This window comes from Prosopis cineraria, unplaced genomic scaffold, assembly GCF_029017545.1.
Source record: "Prosopis cineraria cultivar Desert tree isolate PC_DT_omini unplaced genomic scaffold, ASM2901754v1 PC13, whole genome shotgun sequence".
Taxonomy (NCBI): Eukaryota; Viridiplantae; Streptophyta; class Magnoliopsida; order Fabales; family Fabaceae; genus Prosopis; species Prosopis cineraria.
In genome coordinates, this window is record NW_026555344.1 from 3,154,887 (window position 1) to 3,166,894 (window position 12,008).

A 12,008-nucleotide genomic window follows, 5' to 3' on the forward strand; every position below is an offset into this window, starting at 1 on the left:
TTCAAATATTCACAAATATCAAATTGGACACCTAAAATTAAATAACCTCTTTTATCCCTTTATCACTTTTAGGGTTTCTAAAACCATAAGCAAGTGCAAAAAGCCTACAGTAACACCTAGATCACATTCAATAAACCTTAGACAATTTATACAATGCACCACAAACATGCAAAATACTTTAAATCTCATTTTGTACCTCCACCCCTAAACTTTAACATACACAAGGGGGTGGGGTCTCTTATTGTTAAATTTATAAACTCATTTTCAAAATTTCACCAACATTTAGCAGAAACTAACTTGCATTAATATCTTGGCCCAATTTAAATTAAATCATGACATCTTAATAATGCTAGGGTCTAAAAATATCATAATTACTAGTTCAAGTTTAAAGATGCATTATAAAAAAAATATGAATCCTAGTTGACATTTATGATTCAATTACACAAATATTTAGAAACATTACACAAATAATGGTCTCTAGCACAGGCTATCTTCCCTTTACTCCTAATCGAACACCTTTTTATAAAATGTATTTCTATGAAGGTAAGATAAAAATCTCAGTAACCAGATAAAAAATTCAATTACATGCAAGGGAAATTATCTATGATCATGTAAAAAAGGTGTATACAAAACAACCATGCTCAACACACTTAGATCTGTAAAACACAAATGCGCATATAAATGCCAATAGCCTTATTCCCCCTTATTTGTACTCTTGACTAAGACCATAGGCTATCAATATAAACAAAGCTATTTCATGTGACTAAAAAAACCAAGCTCTTCAATTATGAGTGGTAACTCAATCAAAAGCCATCACACTTATTTTTAGACCCTGCTCCCTCGTCTTCAAACCAACAGGGTGTCTTACACTATCTATACCATTTCTTATTCACTAAGTATGGTAATGCAAACCTCTTGCAAGACTCCATACTACTACTCCTATAGGAGGTGATAATGCATGGCTATCTAGATGTATACCAAACTCCATACCAATTCCCCCATCCAGGAAGGTGATTTATAGGATGTGCCAAACACCAATTTTGTCTAGGTGTTGGCGAATGCATGTTAATTTCTATCACTTCCCATCTCTTCTACCATTATTACCAACATGTCCTCATACTTAAAATTACAATTCTACTTAACAATAAAAAGGCGGTTACAAAACACATGCTTGAATTTCTCAAACTACTTAATTAAAACATCATATCACTTTTTATCTATAAAAATGTCACTTCAATCAAGCCCTATTATGCATAAAATTTCAAAATCATAAACATCTCTTTTCATACTATACTAAAATATTTAATTTATCAATTTCATAAATCTCACAAATATATCCCATAAGCATAGAGCAAGAATAGGTTCCCCATTACTTTAACCCGTGATTTTACCAAAACCAAGGGTACCCCGTATGAATCCAATTGAGCCTCCAACAAGCTTAATATCACCAATATAAGGTCGATATATAACCAACACAATTATAACTATCAATTATTATTTATCAATAATTTCATCAAATTAAAGTCTCAATCTTGAACTCACATTGTGGCCACTAGCCATAGCTAAACTCATTTCTAAATTGCATTAGCTTTGTTAGACTCTTATGAGTTTAATAATCATTGTTAGACTCTTATTCTAGCATTAATTACACTTACTTAGTTCTCAAGTTTACCTAACCATGACTCATCTTAAAACAACATAACCAAAGCCTCTATATTCTTTTATTAGCTTTATTTAACTTCCATTTGGCTAAATAACAACATTTATAACTCTCAACAACTTAAAATCAATACTTTATAATATCAAGTTCATCAAAAATCGAAGATCCATGTATATAGACTTATAAAATAATCCAACCTAGGTGTATAAAGCTTAAACAACTCTCATTAGTTCTATTTAGACTAATAGGCTCTGATCTAAATCTTGAGATTTAAAAAATCATTAATCCCATAGCCAAATCTGGCTTAAAAAATGGGTAGGAAGGAAGATGAATGTGAGGTAATGATTTAGAGCTTAAAATCCTCTTGAAATGAGGCTAAAGTGATACCCTAATAAAGCTCTAAATGATCTTATCACTCCTTCTCTTTCTTTCTTTCTATTTATTTGTCATAAGCTTCCTTACTTTATTTTTGATTTCGAGCCATCTGTCATGGTGCGTGGTGTGTTCGCCATTGCAGGTGGTATAGAGATAACAAGACCAATTTTTAGCTCTTTCATTTAAGCCCAATGTGTAACATCCTTGATTTTAAACCAGATTAAATAAGCCTAATTAGATTAATTAAGTATATTAGTAAGTTGTGTGGCCAGAGGGGCCTAATGGGCGTGCTTGGTTTCAACTTCAACCCTAAATGCAGGTCCAAAGGAGAATTGGGTCACCCAAGGATGAGAAGAGGAAGAAATCTGAATGGGCAAGATTATGCGCCACGGGCTATAGCTTGTGGATCAAACACCATGTCGCACACATGCTAAAATGCCTACGAAGCCCTCTTTGTGCCATGCACCGTGGCGCATGGACATTTTTCTACAAAAATAGACCATTTTGCAACTTGCAAAAATGAATAGAAAAAGAGATTTTTAAGAGAGAGTTTGAAGAGCTGTGCTAAGGCTTGAAGAAATCAAATATTAAGAGTATTTTGAAGCTCATAAACTTCAAAAGTAAGCTTCCTACGCTTAAATCTTTCTCTCTTCTTCTATTTTCTTAGTGGTAGAAGTTAGGGTTTGATTGATAACAGTGATTTTCGGTCTATATAGGCTATGGGTCTGAACCCATTGACTTAATAGAGTTAATGGGAGTAGATTGAGTTAAAAAAAACTTAGTATTTATGATTATATAAGAATTGGTGATTGAAAAGCATTAAATGTTTGAAAATTCCCATAAATGTGTTAGCTAGGGACAATATGGCTCCATTAATGATCATTAAGGAGCTCAATGATATTAATGAGGGTTAAAGAAAGTTAAGAAACCTTATGGATACTTTTATATGAGTCAAGAATGAATCTTAAGCTACTTTTATATGAGTCAAGAATGAATCTTAAGCCTTAAAAAGTATTGAATTATTAGTAAAAATTAGCCCAAATATAGATATTAATGAATTGCATTTTAAATGCTTGTAGAGTAATTATCCTTGGCACTATCAAGCTTCTTGGAAGCTTTAAGAGTGAGTAATTGAGGGGTGAAGCTTTTAACCTCTCAACGGCTTGAGGTAACCAAGAGAATTCTATCTTATACTTTTAAATGTTAATTAGTTTATCAATCAATATTTGATTATTGAATTGTGTGAGATTTTATTAAAATGCAAATGTGGCTTGTTTTGCTTGAAGAGACTACTATTAAAGTAGTGATTTAATACAATCCAATGATTTTGAAATTTTGATGTTCAATGATTTTCAATGAGTAAGATATAATGATTATGAAAACATGGAGTATAATGATTTGAATTGCTAGGAGTTCAATGATTTTTATATTTATGGAGTTCAATGATTGTAAATGTATGAGGTATAATAATTTTAAAATTTAGAGTTTAATGACTTGTTTGATTTGGAGTTCAATAACTAGTTTGATTTGGAATTCAATGAAAATATATTTAAGGAGTTCAATAGTTTATAAAATGGTGGAGTTCAATGAAATTGATTATGTGAAATTCTATGAATTATGTTAAATATGAATTATTACATAAATATGCATTGCATGATCTTAAGAGGTGAGAGTTCGCCTAAAAAAGGAGTAAAGAATTAAATTCACGTGATAGGGCTCACATCAGAATGATGGCTTGCCCAAATTGATTATATTCATATTGTCTCACTTGTTCAACTAGAGAGTGTCCCACTAGTTCAACGAGGAATTCAAACTTAGTTAGCTATCTACTGGTTCAACAAGGAAGCTAGTTTAGGGAGTATGGTGCCCTATAGTATGAGAAAATGGGAAAAATTGTGTTTCACAAGTGAGTTGGGTGAATATTGGTCGGGTAATCCCCTCACAAGTGTTTAGGCTAGAAAAGTCATGGATTATAGATCATCCCATTATGTTATAGCACACAATTTCATGTTAGAGAATAAGGATGATATAAGAGAGATATGATCGTGTATATAGTGAGTAAAGGCACATGGCTGTCTATATTGTGACCCTAATAAGGATACTCATGAATTGAGTCTTAATCACTTTTGAGTATATGTCATTTGATTATGTGACAAACTATCTTCTATATGGAAGTTGTTAAAAAGTATTAATTCCCATATATGTGCTATTATGCCTAGAAATGTGAATTTAAACTCTTAAATGTTTTATATTGTTTGAAGAATTAATTTTATTTGTCACTTGCATTTAAATTAATTGACATGTATTAGTATGAGTTAGTTAGACCTTGGTTAATGAGTGGTTATACTCATCCCATTATCTTCAATATTACAGAAAAAAGTTTAAGAGGTTTGGATAAAGAAAAGCAACTAGAGGCTTAGGACCGTAATCCTATTTAGTAAGCCTCTTTATTTTTAAGCATTTATGTGTATATGACATTTAAAATTGCCAATTAGGGATAGTTCATTTTTTCTTCTTACTTGCATTATGCGTTTGAGTTGTAAGTGTATTTTGGGTCTCGGGGAGTGAGTTGATGATATGTGTTATATGTGATAGGGCCAAAAATACTTATGCAAGTAAGGGTTGGGTATAATATGTGTTGGTTATGAAATATTTGATGAAAAGTAACTTGAACTCTCTCTTGTATGTTTTTGAAATCAAGGGGTTGAATAGTAAAATTGTGATTTATAAATGTTTAATGAGATGTGGTGCATTATATGAGTTAGTTTTAATGTTTTACATGTGCTCTAATTGGTGTCAATGGCTATTGGTTTCTAGTGACTGAGTTGGATACTTAGTTTTGAGGAAAAATGTTTAAAAAGTGTAAGTTTTGAAAAAAGTGTCCAAATTTTAATTGTATAATAATTTGTTTATGAAACCAAAGCTATTAGGTAGAGCTTAGAAAGAGCTTTTCGTAAACACCTAATTCGCATCAATCGAACGTCGGACGGAGGATTAGGACATGTCAAAAGTTGCCCTAGAAGCTGTCAAATTGATAGTAGAATTTACTATTAAAGATCCTACAAATGCGCTGCAGCGCAAGGTGTCATGAGCCACGGCACATGACACAAAGGCAAACATGCCACGGTGCATGTTCAACGAGCTATGGCGTACACCTCAAAATTTTACAAAATTATTTTATTTTTAAATGTTCTTACAAATGCACTCATCTTTAAAATGATCACATGCTTTCACATAATTGTGAACTTTTATTTATCTATTCTAAGGATTTTGAAAATGGTTTTAGTTTTGTAAACTTGAAATCCTAACTTTTTCACCCATTTGTAATTTGGTATTATGTTAATTATCTTAATCCAATCTCTTTATTATTTGAGATTTGGAGTTAATCATAGCTTAGAAGGAGGAGGATATTACACAATGTGGCCCAATACACCTCCAAGCTTTAGCTAAAGCCTGTCAAGCAATGCAATAGGCCCATTAGCCATCTCTAACCATCCTTAACTCTATTTTAATATAAATTTATATAATTACCCACAATTAGCTTATGTATTCCAAAATCACAATTTGGAATGTTACAGCTTGCCTTTCTTTCTCTACATAATCCTAAAGATCATCCTACAATCCTAAAGATTAAAATCTTTTTTTCTACCAAGTTTTTCATAAGAAACTTCTTACTAACTCAGAGCTAAAGAGGTATTTCCTCTAGTGAAGGTTGCCTTTTTGGGTGTCCCAATGAGGAGTCTATTTTACATATTCTTAGAGATTGTGAGGTAGTTAAACATGTGGTCTTTTGTCACTAACGCATTAGATATCAATCCTCTTTTTCTTCTTACTTGCAGGTGTGGATTAAATCCAATGTGCAGAGTAATCTTGGTGTAAGATCCAATAGCAACCCAATGCAATTAAAAACTTTCTGCATAGTTTATTAGTTACTATAGAAGAACAGGTGTAAAGGAGTTATTGAAGGGACGAGATATAGAACACTTGATTTGTATCATAGCACAATGAATCAACTTTCAAGAGGTGATGGAGAACAGACAACTTAAACACAAGATGCTTTGCATTGTTAAGAAGATAGAGAATAGATGGATACCACTAGTATTGGGATACTTGAGAATAGACGTGGATGGATCAATTAACCAACAGGGACACACTATATGTGGAGGGGTCATCGGAGGTGAACATGGTAATTAGATAACGGGTTTTTAGAAGAGATTAGATTACTCCTCTCCTACTACTGCTGAATTGTTTGCACTTATTTCAGGCTTGATACAATGTAAACAATTTCAAATAGATAGAATTCAATGTCATGTTGACTTATAAAAGCATTCCATTTACTTTAGACTGGGGGTAGATGGGCTCATCCTCTATGGCTAGACATTATAGATGCCTAGAACTTGTTGCATTCCAACTGGGATGTAGAGGTTTCTTACTCTACTAATGAGACTATTCAAGTGGTCAACTTCTTGGCAAGTGACACTTAGCATAAGGCTGATGATTTATACATTTCGAAGGAACTTGTTTAGTTGTTTAGCCTTTTATTAGGTGTATAAAACTGGTGTAACTTATTAGTTTTATTCTCTTTTTAGGCTTTTGCCTATCATTTGTATGTTAAAAAATGAGCTACCCGAGCTCTTTTTTCATAGTCAAGTTTCAAAATCTAATTTCCTCACAAGATGTCATTTTTAAACTCGATCCTTATAAAAATAATTCTAAATGGATGACCATTTAGACCTGACCTTTATTCTCAGCTTTACTTATAGGGTTGTAATTAATTTGATTCATTGTTCGAAATACTTCATTCGGTTATATATATAAGTCACCTTAAAAAAAAAATGATCTCTTTATAACTCACCTTATATAAAAAACGTAGGTTATTAATTATTTTCTTTCAATTCAACTCTTTTACAATCTTCCATGAGCATAGGTAGTAAACATTTATAGAAAAAAGTATTTTTAAAGATGATACATTCAATATGAGCAAATTAAAAAAAAAAAGACAATATCAATAATTAAGCCACCAATCTTTAATATGGTAACGTAGTAGAGGAGCATTGGTTTAGACTTTAGATTACCCTGTAGCTGTAGTAAATGTTTATATACATGCATCGTCTAAATCAGAAACTTCAACGAAACAAAGTAGTGTCGTTTCTCTACATTTATATTATAGTGTGCACTTGAAAAGTAACAAGTAGTGTTTTTGACCCATCTGTAAAAGAAATAGCTAAGATAATTTCACATTTTATCCTTTTACAACGCATGAAAAAATATGCGCGCGCCCACCCGTCCTGTCTTGCTAACACCGCTGTGTGTGAGTGCGTCAAGTTTCTGTCTCCATGATCCGATTAGAGTGGAGCGTAATGGGCTTCATGGGCTGAACATGACTTTTTTGCCATAATGGGCTGAACATGACTTAAGGAGGTTTTAGTTTTAGTTCTTTTTTGTCGCTAACAACTAATAAGGCAATTCTATTTAAAGAAGATTGGGGGCACATTTTCTAGTGTAATTTAAAACATTTATTTGCCATATAATAAAGATTTAACTTCAATCACTAAACTCAATCCTGTTAATATGATATTCTAGTTAATTAGATGGGTTTAAACCTTAAACAGATAACTTTGAAATTTTTAATTATTAATGGTATGAAAACTTGTGTCCTCGGATTGCACAAGTTGGTGACGATTTAAATTCTACTTGTCCAAAAGAAAAATTTGAATTCCCCAATTGGAAAGCAAGTCTCATTTTTTTTTGTGTTGAGACAATTAATTTCTTTAAGTTAAGAACTTTGATGAAAGGGTTACGTTGAAACCCATTCTATTAGATGGTACACTTCAGTTTTCTCTGGTCAATTAGTCAAATATGGCTTTTTTGTTTCCACAATCTTCGCTGGGGAAGGTCACATCTCTCATTTTCCAATTCTCTTGTTTTTGCCGTCAAATTTAATTAGTACTCGAAGTAAAATAAACTACAGCAAAAATATAATCAACATAACTCGACGAATTTAATATGATATATTTCAATTTCTAAATGTCGTAATAAAAAGTTTTAATAATGTTATATTATTAAAATTTTTATATTTTAAATTAAAATTTTAAATACAATTAAAATTTCAGGTAAGCAATTCTCATTGTTGCCATTTTAAAAAAAATTAATTTTTTAATCCTTTAACTAACTCAATGTTTTAACTATGACTCATTATGATTTAATCTCTTAATTATGATTCGTTACGATTTAGTCTTTTAACTTTTGACTCACTTATAATATGATCTTTATTTTTCAAAATTTTTTTAAAAATTATCCTTAACAAATAAGAGGGATAAAAAATGCTTATATAATATTTTAAGATCCTCTTGTTGCTCTTTAATGTGAGATTTAAACTAATATAAAAAAAAATCAACAAAAGTTGCGAAAAGTTGCGAGACTAAATTATAAGTAAGTAAAAAATTAAGAGATTGAGTTATAAATGAATCATAATTGAGAGATTAAATTATAAGTAAGTTAAAAATTAAAAGATTAAAAGGTTAATTTTTTTTAATTTAATCATATAATTAAATACAATACACGGCAGATGTGACAGCACTCCTCCAAAGTCCAATCAATATCATGAGTAATTAAAAAGCTATTGCACCGCATGTAACACTTGCCTATTTATAGCCTAAGTGGCATGGAGCCTCACATACGTTAATAATTAAAATATAAAAAATAATAATAAAATTCATCTAAAATATATAAATAATAATTTAATCTCTTAAAATATTATAATTTTTTTAAAAATTTTAAAGACTTTTCTGTAATTAATAAATTTATATAAATTACTAAATTATTCTTGTTGAAAATAAATGATTCACAACTTTTTTTATTATATTCACGACTTTTTTTTTATATTTGTAACAATGCAATGACAAATAAAAAATTAACATGCAAAGTTATAATTTACTGTTGTATTATTATGAATATAAGAAAAAAAATTGTGAATATAAGAAAGAAAGTTGTAAATCATTTATTTTTAATAAGGATAATTTGATTATTTATATAAATTTATTAATGATAGAAAAGTTTTTAAAAATTTAAAAAATTATAACATTTTAAGGGATCAAATTATTAGTTACATATTTCAGAGAAATTTTATTGTCAATTTTTCATTAAAATAAGCATCACAATATTGGAATTTGTCTCAAGTATTATATTCCCTAGTTGTGTTCTGAAAAGAGAAATGGTTTCTTCTTCTTCATTATTACAATAAAAGCATATGCCCTGGTCCCATTGACAATGCAAATTAATAAGCAAGAAGACATCGTCTACATATAATATAATATCATTAGAAATTAATGTATAAATTAATAATCAAGTGTTCTTAATTTAATTTTTTTATCAACAATGGCGTGAAAAATGCTGTGCCATTTTAATTTAAATATTATAAACGTGCCTAGATAGATAAAATATGAAGGAATGAAACTCAATATCATGCATGCCGATAGCCGATCTATACTAAATGTGTTAAATCATTTGATAAATCGACGGGAATCATGCATGTTTAATGATAATGACTAATGGGGGAAAAAAAAAGTCACAATCAGAAATTTCAAAAATCAAAATCAAAACAAAAGCATAAAAGATCTAGGCCATGAAATTGATCCAAACAAACTTCAAGTTCGTTTAAAAACCTAACACAGAAGATCAGTTTGATAATTTGTAGACACAATCATAAAATAAAGTACAAGCTGAAGTATATTATATATGCAGCATCAAGCACTAATCATTTGGCGCTGTTTGAGGCGAAATTGAAGAATGCCATCCCAATGATTTTGCGGCTCAATTCCAACAATGAGCAGAACCAGACCAATAAAACCAGAGAACTTACATGAAACAGCTTGAGAACTAAACGCTCACCTTTTCTGACCATCTATTTGGGTCCCAAACAGAGTCCTTTGTTGGGTGAACCTGAAAGGCTGATTCCTTCTCAGAATAACCTTTTCACCTTCCTTGCGGTTAGAAACAAACAGGTCCGAGACTATGAGAGAGAACCATATCACTATCGGTGTAAGAAGGAAAATGAGGCCAAATGGCACCATCCAAAGCTCCCTATTGTCTGGATGATATTTGTGGAGCCACCACCCAAGCACAGAGCCTCCTGCAACACTAATCAAAACCGAGAGCAAGAAGAGGATTATCACTGAGCCCGGCTTCAACGTCCTCTGGTTTTCACTGTAATCTTCATTCTCCTCACCTCTATAACTGGATTCCATCTAATTGCAGGCCTACAGTACTGATAGAACCTGTCCTGAAATTGGGAAACAAACAAACCTCATGTTCTCTCTCACTTCAAGACAGGTTCACACCACACATACGCTTCACGTGGGAAAGAAAACAAAGCAACTTACCTGCAAGTATGGTGGCTGCGGAAATTTTATCAAACAGGCGGTGGGTGATGAGAAGTGTGGAAGAAAAAGAAGGAAGGAAGAGAAAAGCATGAGCTTATGAAGATGGGAAGAGGGCCAGGAGGTTTTCGTGTGTGCAGGTCATGTACAAGGAAGTTTTTATTGAGGAATAGACATATATGGCGTGCCTTTTGATCAAAGTTGTTATTTGAGAGAGGCTTTTTGACACACAACGTTTTGGGTGGGAGTTATCTGGGGTACGTGGTAATTAGGATTTAAGTATTGTCTATGTGGGAGTCAAGGAGTCAATTTTGACAACTAGTTTGTTGGTATAACGTGGTGGCCAGCTTTTCGGCTCCTCTAATTAGAATTTTGAGGGGAAAATAACGGAAGACAAATTTCGAAAACAAAAAACTTCAGAAGAATTGAAAACCCAAAATTTTCCCTCTCGCACCAACTCAACTTTTTTTTTTTTTTTAATGTGAAGCTAAAGTTCATTAACGGACATGTTTAGAGTGCCAGCCCCCAGAACAAATATTAGCTTATGTAAATTAGGCAATTTTATCATATAATAGTATTACTCTTTAAATCTCATGTTTTACTTCTTCCAATCCTCCATATAGGCCACATTCTAAAATGAATTAATAGTCATTTCTATAAGTCATTTTACATAAAAAGATAAACTATTAATTGATTTCTTCCAATTATGTCCTTTTGAATTTTTTATGTGGAGAGTAAAAGTTTACATATGAGAAAGAATGTGATTTTAAAGATAATATGTTTAATAAAAATAAATTTGATATATATATATATATGGAATAATATAATTTTTGGTCCTTATAATTTTATTGTGTTTTGCTTTTAATTTTTATAATTTTTTCAGTGTTTTCAATTCTTGTAAAAACTAAAAACATTGAAAAACAAAAATTATAGAGACTTGAAAAATAAAGGTTATCCAATTTCTTTAAAATTATAGGGACTGAAAATATGGGAAAAAAACAACAAGATTAAAAACAAAACCTGATGAAACTATAAAAATTAATGATTGTGTTTTCTCCATACATATTAGACAATAACAATGATTTAAGTACTCCTTCGTGATTTCAATAAAATAATTAAAAATAATTTGTATATAGAAACAGAGGGAGCATGGTTCAAGAGACCAGTTAATGATGGTACAAACAGAATTGGCGCTCTAATATTGGATTAGATTGTGGTTAGCCAGGTGTGCGTAGAGGAGAGATCGATGTACTATCTAATGAATAAAAGGAAGATTAATCGAGAATATGATTGAGGCAGAACACGAAGGTAGAACTTGGAAAGCGCACTCACAAATCTCTTAGTTTTGCTTCCTTCGTGAACAAATCATCACGCATGTCTCTCTACCAACGCAACCAACACCACCTCTAAATCACCCTTTCATATTAATCCATCCTCTCTCTTTCTCTCTCATCTGTCCTTCAAACAACATGGGCTAGTTTTCATTCGTGCTTTCTGGCAATTGATAATTTATTTATTTAGCCCAAGTTAAGTTGAGATTATGGGCTTCTGGAATTGGGCTAGCCCATCATGACAAAATCGCAATGAATAGCTTC

The 12,008-nt window shown here is 31.4% G+C and overlaps 1 long non-coding RNA gene across 1 annotated transcript; it reads right to left on the reverse strand.

The window, feature by feature from the left end:
• Window positions 1-9,644: 9,644 nt before the first annotated feature.
• Window positions 9,645-10,851, reverse strand: LOC129290141 (uncharacterized). The gene is made up of 2 exons (XR_008588258.1): window positions 10,417-10,851; window positions 9,645-10,316 (listed from the first exon to the last, which is right to left on the reverse strand). It is a non-coding gene; the product is annotated as an uncharacterized LOC129290141 (long non-coding RNA).
• Window positions 10,852-12,008: the final 1,157 nt, after the last annotated feature.